This window comes from Cajanus cajan, chromosome 5 (genome assembly GCF_000230855.2).
Source record: "Cajanus cajan strain Asha chromosome 5, NIPB_CcT2T_4, whole genome shotgun sequence".
NCBI classification, from domain to species: Eukaryota; Viridiplantae; Streptophyta; class Magnoliopsida; order Fabales; family Fabaceae; genus Cajanus; species Cajanus cajan.
This window is the reverse complement of record NC_138521.1, coordinates 57,506,873-57,526,878: the sequence shown is the minus strand read 5'-3', so window position 1 is coordinate 57,526,878 and position 20,006 is coordinate 57,506,873.

Sequence of the window (20,006 nt, the reverse complement as noted above, 5' to 3'; positions counted from 1 at the left end):
ACGAGACATTCAATCAAAAGTAATAAATATAAATAAGTACAGTTAAACCTACATTAATCAATTAAGGTTAAAATCCTAATTTAGTTCCTAATAATTTAAATTAGTGTAATGTCGGACTTCTGTCCAAATTATTTAAACGGAGTTAAATGTTGGTCATGTAGATGCATAGGTGAATGCCAAATTTCTTTAATGCATATGGAACCAGAATGTCAAACACAAACGGTCGATGATTATAATTCACGGTTGTGAATCGTGCAAGGAAAAAGACACAAGGTACAAAACATTTCAAACACTGGATTTGTAATATTGTCAATGGGGATTGATAACTTCAATTGCTAAACATTTGGGCTATACAATGTATCATTAAAGACAATGCAGTGTATCACTAAGGACAATGGTATAGCAGGTTTTATTTCATTATTAGTCAAACTGGAGTGAACCACTTACTACCAAATTGACACTATACAGTCAAGGATGAAACGACATGTGTAACACCCCAGTTTTCAAAAAGGTTATTGTTATTATTATTATTATATGGTATTTGATCATAATTATTTTAATAATTATATAGAAATATTATTTTGTACGTTTTAAATAATTATTATTTTGGACAATTATTTTGTACGTATTAAATAAGTATTTTTATTAGTATTTTTAAATAAATATTTATATGTTTTAAGAGAAGGTTGATTTTATATGATATTTTGTTATTGAAATTTATTATTATATTTTGGGTCAGAAATATATTATTATTATAGAGGAAAAATATTTTATAATATACATGTATTTATTTTATTTAATTATTTTGAGGAAAAAGAGAAGTGGGTTAGAAGAGAAGGAAAATGGGTTGGGTTGACCCAGCCCAATAGATTAATTTTAAGAAAGGAATCAGGTAGTGTTAACCCTATCTGCCTCATTTGCATTCTGAGGGGTTAGAAAAAAAAAGAGAGGAGAAACAAAGAGCTCTAAGGAAGAGTACTCAGGAACGATCTTAGATCACACCAATACCATCCGTCTTCTGCTCATCCAGGTAAGGGGGGAGTGAGAAACCTCGCTCTGAGTGTGGGATTATATGCTGGGTAGTGGGATTGGCCCCCAATCCTGTGTTTGTTGCTTTTTTTGTATGCTTATGTATGAGGGGTTTTTCCCAATTGTATCTGTTTTGTCTATTGTTTTCTTATATGTAATTAATCGTATGAATTGAGATTTCTATGGGTTCCTATGGGAAACCCTAAGGGAATGCATTGATAATTGTAAGAGGCAAATTTTAAATGTTTTCTGTTTTACCTTCTGAGTTTTCTGTTGTGTTTCTTGATATTTGCTGAGTGTAAATATGTATATAATCTTGAAAATAAACAAGTTTTGATATGAATTAGAGTGCTCTGTGGGTTCCTGTGGGAACCCTATGAGAAACAGGCAAAATATGAATATTTTCTGTTTTGCTTTCTGATTGTTCTGATGTATTGCTTGTTGAATGAGATGTATAAATATGTGTTTATTTTTGAAAATAGATCAGTTTTGATATGATTTTGAGTACTCTGTAGACACTATGTGAATATGATGAGATGATGTGAAAAATGATGATTATGTGAATATGATGAGATGATGTGAAAAGTGATGACTATGTGAATATGATGAGATGATGTGAAAAGTGATAATGAGACATGATAATATGATATGGGAATGAGAAATGATAATGAGATATGAGAATGCATAGAGTCTTGAATGACATGCATCATTTGCATAAGTGTTTTAAGGGTACGATATGGAATACACCGCCAGAGAAGGCCCCCTAGTGTAAAAGCTTTGGGGATTAGTCCTTGGGGATAGCTCGGTTTGGAAGTCCCAGTCTCGCCCATTGTGTGCATGGGATGTATCTTGCGCGGCTTAGCTATCCCGACGAGACTCTGGTAGTATATCCTTCTAGTGAGAGTGCGCAGAGGGTGTGACCCGGCATGTACTCCTAGACTACTCTTCGTGTATTGCTAGCGGCAATATGCCATGTGATATTTTACTGGCGCCACATGCATGATAATATGTAGTCCGTGTCCATGCATATGCATTCTTAATGTTATATGATAAAGTGATGGTTTATGTCTTGGAAAAGTGTGATGTTATTATTAATTTATCTATCTTATACTTGTTTTTGTTTGTGTTTGGCTATTTGGCATATATTTCTACACTGTGAGTCAGAGTGAGATGTTTCTCACTCCCTTTTCTCTTGTGTTGTTTTCTCTAACTGTCATACAGGTTATTATCAGCATGAGGCTGATGATGTTGGTGATGAAGCTTAGGCTTCTATGTTGGGATTTGCTCTGATAGGACATGTGACATCGGGGCTTAAATAGGATTAGATTGGAATGTTATTTTTATTAAATCATTTTGAAAAAAACTCAGTTTCATTTCCTTGTAATTTCTCTACATGTTATTTGGATTAAGTTTATGAATGTGAACTTTTTACCCTTACGTAGTTGGAAATTTGATTTTTATTGATGTAAAATTATATATATTTTTTTATAATTACTGTATATGTATGTTGGGGTAGAGGGTGTCACAACATGATGTTTTCTCTTGAAGTCATTGACTGATGTACCCCAACAATAACAACTTGTTCTTAAGGAGGTACAACCTGAAGTAGAGGAAGAGGACACACAAGACCAACATTTCACCACACAACCACATGTGCATGTAGATAATGCTGATATCCTATCAGCCATTTAGTGTTATATGATGGATAAGATGTATTATTGGTACCTTCAGCGTTATCCAAATGATTTCCCTTCTCAGTAATTTCTTTGAACTTTCTTAGTATATGTTATGTTATGAATTTTTGTTTTGAGTCTCTGAACCATATTTTTGTCTTTGAATTTATGTTATGTTATGAATTTTTATTTTGAATTTTTGAATCACATTGCGGCATTTTGTTGAACGTACGCATGTGGTTGGCGTTCTGGAAACGACCCATTTTGAATCTAGAATGACCCATTCTAAAACTAGAACGGCCCGTTCTGGTTTCAGAATGACCCGTTCTGGTTTCAGAACGACCCGTTCTGCTGCACTCGTGGTGTGTTAATTTTGCATCTGGAACGGGCCGTTCCAGATGCAAAATTGTTCCAGATGCAAAATTAACACACGACATGTGCAACCAGAACGGGTCGTTCTAGTTTCAGAATGGGTTGTTCTGGTTCTAGTTGCATTCAAGAAATTTGGCATCCACCTATGCATTTACGTGGCACCACATGATCAAAAGTTAACTCCGTTTAAATAATTTGGACGGAAGTCCAACATTGTATTAATTTAAATTATTAGGGACCAAATTGAAACAAAAAATTAAAGTAGAACTAAATTGAAACAAAAAAATATTATAAGGGACCAAATTAGTGTTTTAACCATCAATTAATTAACTATTATCAGTAGTAGATTTAAAACCTTAAATTAATGGGAGAATTTATTTTAAAAATAATTATATATGTATAAATTGAGACATAAATATTATATATAAAAAAAGAAGAAACATTCATTATAAATGAAAAATAAGCTGAAAATAGATTATATTTTTTTTTTTATTTTTGTCAGCAATTTTTTATTATTAATAATTAGGCATTAGAAGTACCTAGAAGTACAAGAGTAATTACCACATTCCAACAAATGATAAATAAGAAATATCAACCATCTCAACCAAACCTAATAAAATATAATTCAATTACAAAACAAGTTTCAGGTGAGTTTTGTCATTAACGGAAGGAATATATGAAGTCCTTTATCAATTTCTTTAGCCAAGTCCATGAAAAAAAAACAAAACATCCTGTACTACTTTGTTGGAGTCAAAAACCTGACTTTTATGTAAAGATGCATTTTTGTGTCTTCAAATAAATAAATAAATAAATAAATATATATATATATATATAAATTAGTTAATAAAAGAAAAATATCAACAACAATTGAGAAATCAGATATAATGCGTTCAAAATATAAATTTAAAGAAAAAAAAACTTTTAACTCGAGAGACATACGTGCTTTATTTTTAAAATTAGGAAATGCATTCACACAACTTGAACCCTATCCGCCATTGATTATTAGTGACTCACAATTGTCATAAATATCTTTTAAGAATTCAACTTAACTCCCACTAATTATCAACCAGTTAAAATTATAAATAATATGTATTCTAACATATCACTTCTTAATTAGTTTTAGTTATACCAGCACGTAGATGGGCACTCTGTGCTCCACTAAAATAAAACAAATATATAAGTGAACAACTATTATTATAGAGTGAGTCATTAGTGATATAGAACAAACAATTAACTTGTTCTGTATATATATATTTTTTTATCTCAATTTTTTCTTTAAAAGATACAAAGTGGAAAAAGATTAAACTTTAATAAAAGAATACATATGTCTAAAAAAATTTGTACACCAAAGAATAGTATTCCTTTTATGTATTACTAATGAAAAAAAAAACACTATGTGTCTCCATTAAAAAAGAAGAAACTAACAAATCTATCATAATAATTTTTATGATCATTAAAAGTTATGTATAGTTATTTATAGTAAAATGAAAAAAGTAAAAGTAGACACTAAATGAGAATTTTTTAATTGTCCCATTTGATGTCCATATTTTAAAACAATTTTACTCTTATAACTACTCTTTTATAAATTACAAATTTTTTTTAATGTAAATTTTGTTCTATAACCACTTATATTTTTAATAATCACTAATTATTATATAATTTTTGTTATTTATTAATTTTATAAAAATAATTTACAGGATTATCTTTTGTAAGCTAGTTTAAATAAAATTTCTAGAGACACGAAGGGATTGGATACGTATTGATAAGAAGGTTTTATTCATCGGCTGACCAAATAAATAATCGAAAAAGAAACAGAAAAGTGGGACTTTTAGGTCATAACGTGTAGTGATGTATACTTGGGCCATAAAAATACTATAGTGCCTGGTTTTAATCTGGCGACACCATAGCAACATATCCATATCCACTCATTCTTATTGGATGGCTCAGCCCATTACTTGATTTTCTTCTTCTAAAAGCTTCGGCATAACATGTCATGAACCATGCACGAAAAGATGACAGTAAAAAACTAACATAAATATAGGCTTTGCCTGTTTTCCATTGCACAAAACAAGTTCAATTCCTAACCAATAAGAGATCCTTTTCCAATGTTTTTAGAAAAGACTCCTTTAAAGTTGAGACAAGCTTTTTAAGGTTGGGTGTTTTGGCACTTTGTGTTGGTTGATGCATCGCCCCTACGTGATCAATGCTCACTGCCACCACACCACCAACCTTGCCTTTTCTCCGACTCCTTAATTCACAAGTTCTTATATTCTTTCTTCTGCTTTTAGTTGTCTCATTCACTACTTCCCATTGCTTCTTTTCCTTTGCTCCGCGCCATATGGCTTTATCAATTCCTATTCAATTCCACCCTAAGTGAGTGCATGCCATTTTCATATACATTCTGCTATACTTATCTTTTTATGATCTTTTCATGTTAAATAAACAAAGTATTCAATAAAAAATAAATGTCTTTTTGGTGTATATTAGTCACAAGTCACAACATATATACTTAGAAACTAAAACTTTGTGTAATTCATCTAAATTTACATTATTAAGGCAACCGTGTTGAATATAAAAATAAATATATTCAGTATCTCAAAAACATAAGACGTATTTAATCTTTTTATACTTAATAAACATGAGATTATTAATATATATATATATATATATATATATATATATATATATATATAAAAGACATCACATTATTTTAAGTATACATTTTTTAACTTAAATACACATTCCTCTAAAAAAAAGTAAAATAATACTTTCTACTTATATAGTATTTAACAAATAAGTAGACATTTGATTACTATCCGGACCATTTGCAGCGACTAAGTATCCAAATTTTTAAAGTCACCATGAAAAGTTTTAGTCAAAATAAAGAAACATATAAAGCTTCGAAGCTCAAATCTGTAGATTTGGATTGACCTTTCTTTTATTTGATTTGCATATTATAGCCAAAAACAATGTTACTAAAGCTAATGAATTTGAAGCAAACTTTTCTCCACGTTTAGACAAAAACAATGGCTGTAAATTTGGATCTCTTTAGATAATAGTAAATTTGTTCACTCTAGATAATCAGTTTTGTAAGTTATAACAATTATTTGAGAGTAATATGCCCTGAGTAATATTTTTGTAAAGTGAAAAAACTACTAAAACAAGAACAATGTCAGGAGATATCATTATCAACAATAAAGAAACAAAAAATTTCACAATTCAGCTTTCCACTAATTGTGATATTTTTGGTTCAAAAATATTTATGACAAAAGCAGACGTTATTAATCTTCGCCCTGCTAATGAAAAAATGATTTTAGGCCTTGATTTTATAATTGCAAAAAATAGGTCTATAACAATAACAAAAGATTACTTGATTATTTCTAATCAAGCACAAATGTCGCCAATCTTAGACGAACTTTCATCAGAGTTGCGAACTAAGCGTCTATAACTAATATAAAGGAACAGTAATTCTACTAATATATTGATTATAAATATAAATTGCAATATATAAATGGGGAAAAGGATAATTATAAAAAACTAAATGTAAATGACCGTTAGGAAAATAAAGTATCATAAACTATAAAGATACCCCAGGAAAGGTGGGCAACGGTCATTTACATTTAGTTTTTTATAATTATCCTTTTCCCCATTTATATATTGCAATTTATATTTATAATCAATATATTAGTAGAATTACTGTTCCTTTATATTAGTTATAGCCCTTAAGGGCATATTAAAACACAAAATTTCTCAGATACCAGTTTTTGCTGACTTATCACTATAGGGATTAGAACTCTAACTAGATCCTTTGTAGGAGCTAAAGCCTTCCTTGTCCTTTTTGATCGAAGGTTTAGGGATAACAATTCCCAGGCTATAATAGGGATAGTTGAAGTTGACCTCAACCAACCTGTTTCTCTTATATACATAGCTCCTAACTTTACAATGAATCTTGCAGATTTTATTCAAAATATAAATCTGGAAGTACAAACTAGAGGTTTTGGAGAAAATTTTGAAGGAAATAATCTCCACTTAGATATAACCTTTATAGGAAGAATAAGTGATCATATATCTCCCAGATATAGGATCAATACAAATCCACTGATTACCTCCCTAGGATCAAATGGAATACAATTTCTTCCTCCACAAATCTTTGAATCTAGAAGAAATCAAGGAATTGAATGGCAAACCCATCTTAATTCTGGATCCACTAGAACTGCTATTACAGCACCACAAACAGCCATCATGACAAATCGAAGAAACAGCCTTTCTGTTAGATTTGCAGATTATGATGACATAGTTGAACATAATCCCGAAGAAGAAGAAGAACCTCCTAGAAATTCTTTCATGAATTTATGGACAGGATATTCTTACATTCCAGATTATACCCAAAACAAAGAAGAAAGTTCCTTAGGAGGAAGCCGTCTCTCAAAAAAACTACTCAGTGCAGTAGAAAAATGGGAAAAACAAAAGGAAATTGTTTCTCAAAGTTATAAAAATGAAATCTCTGACTCTGAAGATGAGGAAGATGATTTTATTTTTAAACAAAAACTCTTCTCACAACTTAGTGAAGAATGTGAAGAAGAACAAATTATCCTCAAAGAAATCGAGGAAGATTCTGATTTAGAAAACTGGTTAGAAAATGATAAAAATTTCAAAAATAAATTAATTTTTGAAAAAGAAGAAACTAATTCTGTAGTTTCTGAACCAGTTTCCGAAAATCAATCTTACAAAGGTTTAATGGGAGATAGTTACAATGGTAGTAGTGTTACAAACCAAATCCACCATTTTGACTATAGCACCGAAGACTATAATCTAGGATTTATCCCTAGAGAACAAATAGTTACTCCTACAGACTTCTCCATAGGAGATAACATAAAATCAAAAGGGAAAAGATTGCCTATAGAACCCAATTTCATTATGCCATCTCTTCTCTTAAACATAGGAAGTGTTGATCCCCAACTCTTACCTAATTATATAGAACAGTGGACTTCAGCTGTTATAAGAGACTATAGGATTCATCATGAAAATCATGTTTCCAATAGTCAAGATATGATTGCCCGAGCTGAAACCTACCTTGGAGATATAGCTAGAGCTTGTTGGGAATCGTTCAAACAAACTTTTCCTGACCAGGTCAAAACCAATTTGATCGACCCAGGACCAAACATTTACAATTTTTGTAGTGTTATACAAAGAATCTTTACAGCCCAGTCTTTAGACTAGAAATTTACAATTTGTTATACAAATTGACTCACTTAAAATTGAGACTTAACAACTCCCCCAAACTTAGAACCTTGCTTGTCCTCAAGCAAAAGGTAATTAATCTAGCAGATAACAAGTAATGCAAGTGAGTCAATTTCTACATCCTAGTTCACTTGTATCTTCTTTTCGCAAGCATGAACCTCAGATGAATTTCCAATCACAATTATTGTAATAGAACATGACAAGGTGCAAACAAAGGTTTCAAAAGAGATCAAAGAGCTGAGAAGAGTAATGACTATCTGTGTATGCATCCTCACTAGGAAAATGTTTCTCTCTATGCACACTAGTGTATCAGGGTGAGTGTTTCTCTCTAGTCTACTACTCACGCCACATAATTCAACTTTGCTCTTCGTTTCCAAATGAAACCAGTGGTAAAACAAATGCAGACACTTATCACAAGGTCTTTATTAGGGCAATCTGGGTCAAGCAGGGTCAAGCGGTAGCAGTTTTATGGTTTTTCAAAGATTGAAGGTGCTATAGCTTAAGAGAGCAAATAAGATTTTACAATGATGTCCCTCTCCATACCCCATTACAACAATTAAGCACATGCCCCTAACCGGATCCAAGCCATTAGCCTTATTGTTTTTGTTTTGCTTTTTGTTTTTTTTTTTTTTTTTTTTTTGTTTTTTTGTTTGTTTTTTTTTTGTTTTGTTTTTTTGTTTTTTTGTTTTTTGTTTTGTTTTTTTTTTTTTTTTTGTAATGGCTGACCACATACTTTCTTCTTCCCAAATTTTCTCATTCTTCAACTCTCCCAAACTTATTTGATGTCATCATTTTGCTCTCTTAACCAAGGCAAAGGTTATGGTTAATTTTCCATGGTTTGGGACAAGTGGAAGGTATGGTGTTTAGGCTTAGGAAGGTATGGGTCAAGTGGAAAATGGATATGGCTTTTTGGCTTAGATGGTTAACAAAATATGGAAGTGTGAATGCCTTGATCATATAAGTGCATAACATAAGCAAACCACCAGGGAAACTCAAGCAAAGTCTATCATGCAACCTAAGCGTAGTTCACTCATCAGTGTTTAGGCTCAAACCTCACCCGGCTATGCATCCACAAACTATCAAACTCAGCTCAGTTCTATGATCAACATTGAAACCCGTATGCAACTAGTCATGAACTAAAGATCTAATGTGACTTGAAAATGTCTAAGGTACACACACCATAAACATCAAGCAAACTATAATCCAGAATCGACCACAAGCAAAACAAGTATCAACAAGATTAAAAACCATGCTAAGGCAGACTATTCACAAAAAGAACCAACAGAGTAATCATCAAAAAGACTATATATAAAAACAGTTAAATACTGAAAATAAAAGACAGAAAAGTAAATTGCAATAACAAAGGTAAACTAAGGTAGGCTCCGTCTGCTTCCATCTATGGGGTCTGGTCATCATCATCTCCAAGAGCTGCTCCACCATCATCAACTCCATCAACCTCAGCAGCTCCACTCCCCCAAACTTAGGAGCCTGGTCCCCAGGCCAACCAGTATACGCCTGAAAGTCCTGGTAACCAGAAGTGATTGCAGAGTGTACTCATGAAAGAACATGGTGAGCACAAAATTTATACACAGTGATGACCAAGCAAATATAGCAAAAATGGAGAATATCCTTAGACCAAAATTAAGCACAACATGCATGCACACGGAAATGAACTATAACAATGCAACATAAAGCACACAAACATACAACATACAACAGAACATAAAGAAACATGATTGAAAACAGATAAATATGGGCTGTCAGGAATGTGGTGCGCCGGGCTTAACACAGATGCGCCGGGCTTAATATCAGTAAAAATCAACGAGGTTTCAAAATCTGATATCGCGCCGGGCGTGCGTTAAACGCGCCCGGCGTGGTGGTTCCAGAGACCAAAAATTGAGTATTAGGCCGGGCGCAAAAGAGTCACGCCCGGCGCGTAGTCACTTTAAAAGGTCAATTTGCCCAGGTTTTAAATTAGGATCAGGCCTTATTTCCACCTAGACACAGAATTGCCTCATTCCTCACATTCCAAACAAAATGTACCCTATATTTACCCATTCAAACATGATTCTAACAACTAACACATAACACAAACAACATATACCACAAAACATATAACACAAAACACAACACATAATACAAAACAACACTTATAACACAGAACAACATGCAACAAAAATCTAAAACACAGTTCAGATCTCTGGGTTGCCTCCCAGGAAGCGCTTGTTTACTGTCCCGAGCCTGACGGTGACCAACTTGAAGTGCTCTACTCTCCTTCTCCTCCTGTTGCTCTTGTTCCCCTTTGCCCTGTGTTCAACCTCATGATTGCTCAACAAAGGCTCAGAAGGATTGGTCATTCTAATTTGAACAGTACCTTGCATACAAGAGAAAGCTGAAGACTAGAGTACACAAGTTATCTTCATCAATTCATTGCTAACAAAAAATAACAAAAACAATAAAGGATTAAATCACAAATAGCTATAAATACTAAATCGCCATTCTAATCCCCGGCAACGGCGCCAAAAACTTGTTGAGATTTCCGTTGAAGTACTTTTGTTATAATTGAAATTTAGTTTAATTCCATCAACGGTCTCAAACACGGCAAGTATACCGGCCGTTCAAGTAGTAAAAATATCGTATCCACAGAGATTAGAAGGTAAAATAAGCATTTATTGACTATTCGTGACTAAAGAATAATTCCAATTTATAATTTGTCATGTAAATGTGAGATGAAGAGCATGACTATTGGAATGTTAAAACTATAAAGAGATTAGTTTTAGAATGGGAAAGAGTAGAAATGGGATAATGGTATTGTGAGGCTGTGGGGGTCAGATTTCACCGAACGTAACACTAATGTATCCTTAATCTCTTGTTAAATTCATTGCTTAGTCAACCCAATAGTTTACTCAAACCTAATCCCTTAGAGCAAGAGCCTAGGTGCGGATATTGAATATCAATCCCTTGAGTACCCAATACCTACACCCGCATTACGGGCTAGGGTTTAAGACTACTAATGGGTCAAGCTCTATCCCTAGATACAATCTCCACTAGGCATATGTTCCAGAACTAATTTCAAAGGTATTTCCCAATACTCAATGGAACCTTAAATCGTGCAAAGGGTGATCAATCCAAAGCAAGCATTAAGCAAAGAAACAAACACAACAATGAATGAAACAACAAATATATATATCATTGAAAACGTAAGGATTACAATAGTATTCGTTGGCTACATCTAACCCCACAAAATGGGTGAAACCACTCAACAAAGAGGGCAAATACAAAATAGAGATGGAAGAGAAAGTGAAGAACCGAAGGAAAGATCCGCACACGGACGATCCCAAGCCCTGGGAATCCCTTCCGCAGCTCCTGGAGGTGCCCAATGTGAGAATGAGGGAGAAACCCTCGAAAATGGCTTCAAATACGAGCCTGGGAGGTCAGATTAGGGTTCTGCGCCCGGCGCATAAGTTGTCGCGCCCGACGCATAGTCTTCTGAGCACTTTCTGCCTCGTTATAAGCCCGGCGCAATTACTTTTTACGCCCGGCGCAGTGTCTTCCAGAGACTTTCAAGCATTCTCTGCCTTAGAGCGAGCCCGGCGCAATTCTCTATTAAGCCCGGCGCAATTCGTTCCAGAGAGTATTGAGGTACTCTCTGCCTTGATCACGCCCGGCGTGGTGGAGTCTCGCGCCCGGCGCATGTACAACTTCCAAAAGTCCACTGCTCTGTTCTTCTCAAGCCCGGCGCAGCGTCATCTTACGCCCGGCGCAGACACTCTGCTCTGCTCCTTGGCTCCTTATGTTTCCAATCCAAAAGATCTTCAATCCTCAAATCTCTAGCTCAATACCTGTACAAAAAATGAGGTGGATTAAGGTATTGTTAGATGAATTTGGGTTAGTTATATCTGCATACAAAATGAACCAAAAAGAGAACAATTATATTGCAATGGTTCAAAGGATGAGTGGAATTTGTTCAATAAGTCTCATCAAAAAGAGGTAAAATTGAGACTTAACACACGATTAGACAAAGAATTTATTTAGGAAATCTCGAAAGACTTTCCATAAGTTACTTTGGAAAAATAAAAGAATTTACCCAAGATTATCTAATGTATGCTTCTATAGCTGGAGGTTTTACAGACAAAAATTTAGGAGAAAAACTTTTCCTAAAACTTCCGGGTAAATTAGGCCAAAAAATTAGAGATAGCTGGAATGATAATCAGGTTGATCCTGTTATGAATAATTTAGCTATCAGAATACAACATATCATGAAAGTAATGGAAGATACCTGCACAAATATTGCCATTAACAAACAGATAAAATGGCAGACACCGATATCTGCAAGCAGATATACACACCCCAACAATACCACAAAGAGGTTAGAAGAAAGAAACCTCAACAAAGGTATTCTCCTACCCCTAGAACAAACAACTCTAGGAAGAAGCAACAAACTCGTAGATACTCCATTAGGGCTTCTAATGCTAGAAAACCTACCTTGAATAAAGACAGGCATGTTAGAAAAATTAAGAACAACAAGACATACACCAAGCAATTAGAATGTTTTGCTTGTCATCAAGCTGGTCATTATTCTCGTGACTGTCCTAACAAAGCTAATCTCTTCACTAGGGGATGCTGAACTAATTAAAAGCTGTAGGATGAATCTTATTCCTATAGATGAAACAGTCTCTACTGATTCTGAAATTTACTCTGTAGTTAGCTGGTCTGATTACACTTCAGAAGAAGAAGAAACTAATAAAGATTACAAGATTATAAATGATTTTACAAAAAATGAGTATAATCATTTATATCCTTCAATAAATGAAAAATACAACAAATATGGTGAAATCCTTGATGATCTAGGATATAGCCTGATGAATATCAGTGAAGAACAAAACGTTTGTAACCATGAAATACAATTTTTTGCAGGACCCGAACACATTGAGTGTTACCATTGCAAAAGATTTTTTCATAAGACTTTAAGGGCGCACTGCCCTCTGTGTTACAAAAATTTTTGCAGAACTTGTTTAGAAGTTTTTCACAAAATAAAATTTCCTGAAAATGATAACAAAGAAATAAACAACTTAGATAACAAATTGGTCAATAATCGCTTATCTGTTTTAGAAACTAGACTAAACCAGATCGAAAAAACAGTTGATTTTCTTTACGAAAATTATGAAAACCAAAACAAAATTTCTCATTATGAAGAAGGCCAATCTAGTGGCTTGATGGCTTTACAAAACAAAGATTGTATACCAATCATTTGTAATAAAAACCCTAACACTAGTCTTCATATTTTCTTCATATTTTACTAAAAATCAATTTTCCAAAAATTGATAAACAAGATAAAACTGAAATGGTCATTCAAGCACTTGTTGATACAGGAGCTTCTTTCACATGTTTATGCGACAGCATTGTTCCAAAACAAAATGTTTGCCAAAGTGAAAAAACTACTAAAACAAGAACAATGTCAGGAGATATCATTATCAACAATAAAGAAACAAAAAATTTCACAATTCAGCTTTCCACTAATTGTGATATTTTTGGTTCAAAAATATTTATGACAAAAGCAGACGTTATTAATCTTCGCCCTGCTAATGAAAAAATGATTTTAGGCCTTGATTTTATAATTGCAAAAAATAGGTCTATAACAATAACAAAAGATTACTTGATTATTTCTAATCAAGCACAAATGTCGCCAATCTTAGATGAACTTTCATCAGAGTTGCGAACTAAGCGTGGTGATACCCCTCAAAAAACTACTGAATGTCTTTGCGAAATTTCAGGAAATTGTAAAATAAAAGAAGCCGAACAAATGCTAGTTGATAACTACAAAAACTCTGAATTTTCTGAAGAAATTGATAATTCTTATGAGTTGGCTTTAACAAACCTAGATGTTGATTGTTATAACTGTATTAGAATTAATAAGGTTATAACATTTGATAATATTCAACAAATTATTGACAGGTTAAACAAATCCAGTATAATAGGAGAAGATCCTACAAAGTATTGGGAAAAAGACCCTGTTATTTGCAAACTTGATATAATAAATCCTGATCTTATCATCAAAACTAAAGATATTCTTTACGGGAATTTCGAACAAGATGAATGTAGATCCCATATAAAAGCCCTTCTAGATCTAAAAGTTATAGTACCCAGTACTAGCCCTCATAGAAGTCCGGCTTTTATAGTAAATAAACACTCCGAACAAAAAAGAGGTAAGACTAGGATGGTATACAACTATAAACGTCTAAATGATAATACTCATATAGATGGCTATACTATACCCTCAAAAGAAGTCTTAATAAATAGAATCCAGAAAGCAAAATGGTTTTCTAAGTTCGACTTAAAATCAGGGTTTCATCAAGTCAAGATGCATCCTGACTCTATAAAATGGACTGCATTTTCTTGCTCTGAAGGACTTTTCGAATGGAAAGTCATGCCTTTCGGACTAAAAAATGCACCACAAATTTTCCAAAGAAAAATGGATAATATTTTTGGAGAATATAAAAATTTTACTTGTACATATATAGATGATGTACTAGTATTTTCAAAAACAAAAGAAGAACATTTTCTTCACTTGAAACAAGTACTACACCTTTTTGAAAAATTTGGTTTAATTGTTTCAAAATCCAAAATGGAAATATGTAAAACTCATATCTCCTTTTTAGGAACAGAAATTGGGAATGGTAAAATAAAACTCCAACCCCACATATCACAAAAAATTCTTGCTTTTCCAGATAAAATGGAAGATGTAAAAACTCTCCGAGCATTTTTGGGATTACTTAACTATGCAAGAAATTTTATAAAGGACCTAGGAAAATTTACTGCTCCTTTATATAATAAAACAAGTTTAACCGGACAAAGGAATTTCAATTCTGAAGACATAAAATTGGTTAAGCAGATAAAAGAAATGGTAAAAACCCTCCCTTCTTTATCATTACCCCTCGATTCAGACTACCTAGTAGTTGAATGTGATGGTTGTGAAATGGGATGGGGTGGTATCCTCAAAAAGAAAAAGAATAAATTTGAAAATATTTCCGAAGAACAAATATGTAGATATGCTTCTGGGAAATATCATACAAAACCACAAATATATTCTACCTCAACAGATTACGAGGTAAATGCTGTCATCAATAGTCTAAAATCTTTTGAACTATTTTTGATAAATAAAAAAGAAATTACCATTAGAACTGATTGTGAAGCAATTGTGGCTTATGGCAATTCACAAATAAATTCTGATAAAAAACCTCATAAAAGATGGCTTTTGTTCCAAGAGTTTATCTACCATAATGGGGTAAAAATAAATTTTGAACATATAAAAGGAATAAAAAACATTGCTGCTGATATTCTCTCCCGTTTTGCAGGAATGGTAGACAATGAAACCATCCAAGGTTTCATATCCCGGCGTACGACAAAAAATGAAATTTGGTAACCAAGAGTTGCCAATATTAACAAATGAATTTCTCTACCCTGGTAGGGAAAGTACAAATGAAAAATTCAATTGCATAATTGATAACATCTGGAACATTCCCAGGTGCACTGAAACAAATGAACAATTAATTTGTTCAATAAAGAAAGGTATTATTTGTGCCTTGTACAAATTTTGTATAACAGACAACCAAGGAGTCCCGCTCCTAAACAAAGCCTCTCCTTCTGGAAAAGGATTCACTTATTTTGTCTTGTTATCTGGCCCATATAAGGGTGTTTATACAAATTTTACCGACTTGTGCACTGCCAAGGAAGGTTTACAAAATCCTCGTTACAAAGGCTTTTACTCTCGAGAAGAGGCAGAAAAGGCTTTGGAACTGGACACTACTGATATGACAAAAATAAAAAAAGGCTCTAAATCCAGAACCTGAAACAAATGTCATTCACACAAATTTGCGAAAACCCCAGCCAAATTCGTTTAAGGAGGCTGTGAGACAAAACTCAATTTCTCCTCAGGAATTGAACCTGAAGAAGTTTTTGGTATTACAAAATTTTTTATCAAAAGCACACAGAGATCCTCACTCAGTTACAGGATTATATGTAGCAGTCAAAAGCTACTTCAACCAAAGATTTGCCTGTATTGAAGAATCTCTTCTTTGCAAGGAAATCAAAAATGGAAGATGTCCTTGTAAAATCAAGTTTTTGTTCAGAAAGGCAAAACTTGACCTAGAAAATTTCAGGCCTGTCAATTTTGAAGATTTGCCTGTAAATATCAAGACATTACTGGACTATGGATGTTTAGACTCTGTTCTTATCCATCCTACCGAGAAATTTGATGGTTTTGATCTCTCAATCAATGAAGCCATCAACTCAATACAAGCAATTTTCATGTGCCATCTAACCGTGAAGATTGTTACTTGTCCAAGTAATTTCTCAACAAACCAGTATCCAACTCATGTAATGAAGCTGCTTACTGAAGGTCACAAAGAATATCCAGGAGTCTTATACCATGATGGGTATGAATCATGGGATGTTCAAGGCAATTCTCATTACCAGTATTGCCTATACAGAGCTCAAATAATGGGTTACAATTGGTTTTTCTCAACAACTGATGAAGAAAATTTTAACCTAATAAAAGAGTCTCATAACACAAAGCTTTTTCTCCCAGAAGAAAACGGAAAGTTCTTTATTCCCTTTCCAGCAGAGAACAACAACAAACTTGTGCAGTTTTTCCAAAGAGAAAAGAAGCACAAAGAAATCTATGAAGAGGATGGATGTTTTGGTCAACAAACACCCACCGATACACAGTCTATGGCCGGATCATCAGAAATGCAGGATGCCGGAGAAGACGAAGAAGTAATAGTCTCAAAATAAAAGACTATGACTCAACAAAAGGACAAACACTGTCTGCAAAGACAGTTGTTATGATAAAAACCTTATCTTAAAGGAATCTGCTTTAAGGATAAGGCACGTTGTAATTTTATCTTTTAGTCAGAGTCTGTAGCCCTGTGACAGAGTAAATGTGTGGTTATGACAACCTCACTTGACTGAAGGGGCATTTGTGTCTTTGTTTCCTCTTTTGTCTTCTAGTTTCTAGTTTTCCTATAAAAGGACCCTCTTGCTCTACTTGTAAACACGCAGAAGTTGATATCAAATATATCCAGTGAAAAGAGGTTTCTCTTGGAGTGTTCAGTGTGTCTTGCTCTTACTCCTTTCATATAAAATTTTGTAAGTATTGTTTTTAAAGATGGTAGGCTAAACCATCCTTTTGGTGGTTTTTAGAATGTCGTAGTTATTTCCTTTAACACATGCGAATATAATTTAGAATACTGGATCTCTATTGAAAAGATAATATGGTTTACAAAAACCTGGGATTTGTAAGCCTGAAATTTTTCAGGTGTGGCCTTGATAAGTGTTTTGAGAAAGAATAGTTAGGTTGCAGGTAGAAATGAGGCAATGGTAAGACCCAAAAGAGTGGGCTGAAGTAAGACCTCTAAGTTGCCAGAAGATGCAAGGAAATTATTTTTCTCCTATTATTAAATCCCTATTGTCATTTTAATAAAGATCCAGGTTTTCCATTATATTCTATACTGTGTTAAAGGTAATAACTCATTGTGTATTTCTAAAAACTATCATATTTATCTCTCTGCTTCCCGCATCATCTACTCTGATTTCATACTTTTGTATTAAAATCCCTAACTAGGAGGCTCTGCCACCTTTCCTGGGGTATCTTTATAGTTTATGATACTTTATTTTCCTAACGGTCATTTACATTTAGTTTTTTATAATTATCCTTTTCCCCATTTATATATTGCAATTTATATTTATAATCAATATATTAGTAGAATTACTGTTCCTTTATATTAGTTATAGCCCTTAAGGGCATATTAAAACACAAAATTTCTCAGATACCAGTTTTTGCTGGTATCAAAGAAGAGATTCTTCAATACAGGCAAATCTTTGGTTGAAGTAGCTTTTGACTGCTACATATAATCCTGTAACTGAGTGAGGATCTCTGTGTGCTTTTGATAAAAAAATTTGTAATACCAAAAACTTCTTCAGGTTCAATTCCTGAGGAGAATTTGGGTTTTGTCTCACAGCCTCCTTAAACGAATTTGGCTGGGGTTTTCGCAAATTTGTGTGAATGACATTTGTTTCAGGTTCTGGATTTAGAGCCTTTTTTATTTTTGTCATATCAGTAGTGTCCAGTTCCAAAGCCTTTTCTGCCTCTTCTCGAGAGTAAAAGCCTTTGTAACGAGGATTTTGTAAACCTTCCTTGGCAGTGCACAAGTCGGTAAAATTTGTATAAACACCCTTATATGGGCCAGATAACAAGACAAAATAAGTGAATCCTTTTCCAGAAGGAGAGGCTTTGTTTAGGAGCGGGACTCCTTGGTTGTCTGTTATACAAAATTTGTACAAGGCACAAATAATACCTTTCTTTATTGAACAAATTAATTGTTCATTTGTTTCAGTGCACCTGGGAATGTTCCAGATGTTATCAATTATGCAATTGAATTTTTCATTTGTACTTTCCCTACCAAGGTAGAGAAATTCATTTGTTAATATTGGCAACTCTTGGTTACCAAATTTCATTTTTTGTCGTACGCCGGGATATGAAACCTTGGATGGTTTCATTGTCTACCATTCCTGCAAAACGGGAGAGAATATCAGCAGCAATGTTTTTTATTCCTTTTATATGTTCAAAATTTATTTTTACCCCATTATGGTAGATAAACTCTTGGAACAAAAGCCATCTTTTATGAGGTTTTTTATCAGAATTTATTTGTGAATTGCCATAAGCCACAATTGCTTCACAATCAGTTCTAATGGTAATTTCTTTTTTATTTATCAAAAATAGTTCAAAAGATTTTAGACTATTGATGACAGCATTTACCTCGTAATCTGTTGAGGTAGAATATATTTGTGGTTTTGTATGATATTTCCCAGAAGCATATCTACATATTTGTTCTTCGGAAATATTTTCAAATTTATTCTTTTTCTTTTTGAGGATACCACCCCATCCCATTTCACAACCATCACATTCAACTACTAGGTAGTCTGAATCGAGGGGTAATGATAAAGAAGGGAGGGTTTTTACCATTTCTTTTATCTGCTTAACCAATTTTATGTCTTCAGAATTGAAATTCCTTTGTCCGGTTAAACTTGTTTTATTATATAAAGGAGCAGTAAATTTTCCTAGGTCCTTTATAAAATTTCTTGCATAGTTAAGTAATCCCAAAAATGCTCGGAGAGTTTTTACATCTTCCATTTTATCTGGAAAAGCAAGAATTTTTTGTGATATGTGGGGTTGGAGTTTTATTTTACCATTCCCAATTTCTGTTCCTAAAAAGGAGATATGAGTTTTACATATTTCCATTTTGGATTTTGAAACAATTAAACCAAATTTTTCAAAAAGGTGTAGTACTTGTTTCAAGTGAAGAAAATGTTTTTCTTTTGTTTTTGAAAATACTAGTACATCATCTATATATGTACAAGTAAAATTTTTATATTCTCCAAAAATATTATCCATTTTTCTTTGGAAAATTTGTGGTGCATTTTTTAGTCCGAAAGGCATGACTTTCCATTCGAAAAGTCCTTCAGAGCAAGAAAATGCAGTCCATTTTATAGAGTCAGGATGCATCTTGACTTGATGAAACCCTGATTTTAAGTCGAACTTAGAAAACCATTTTGCTTTCTGGATTCTATTTAGTAAGACTTCTTTTGAGGGTATAGTATAGCCATCTATATGAGTATTATCATTTAGACGTT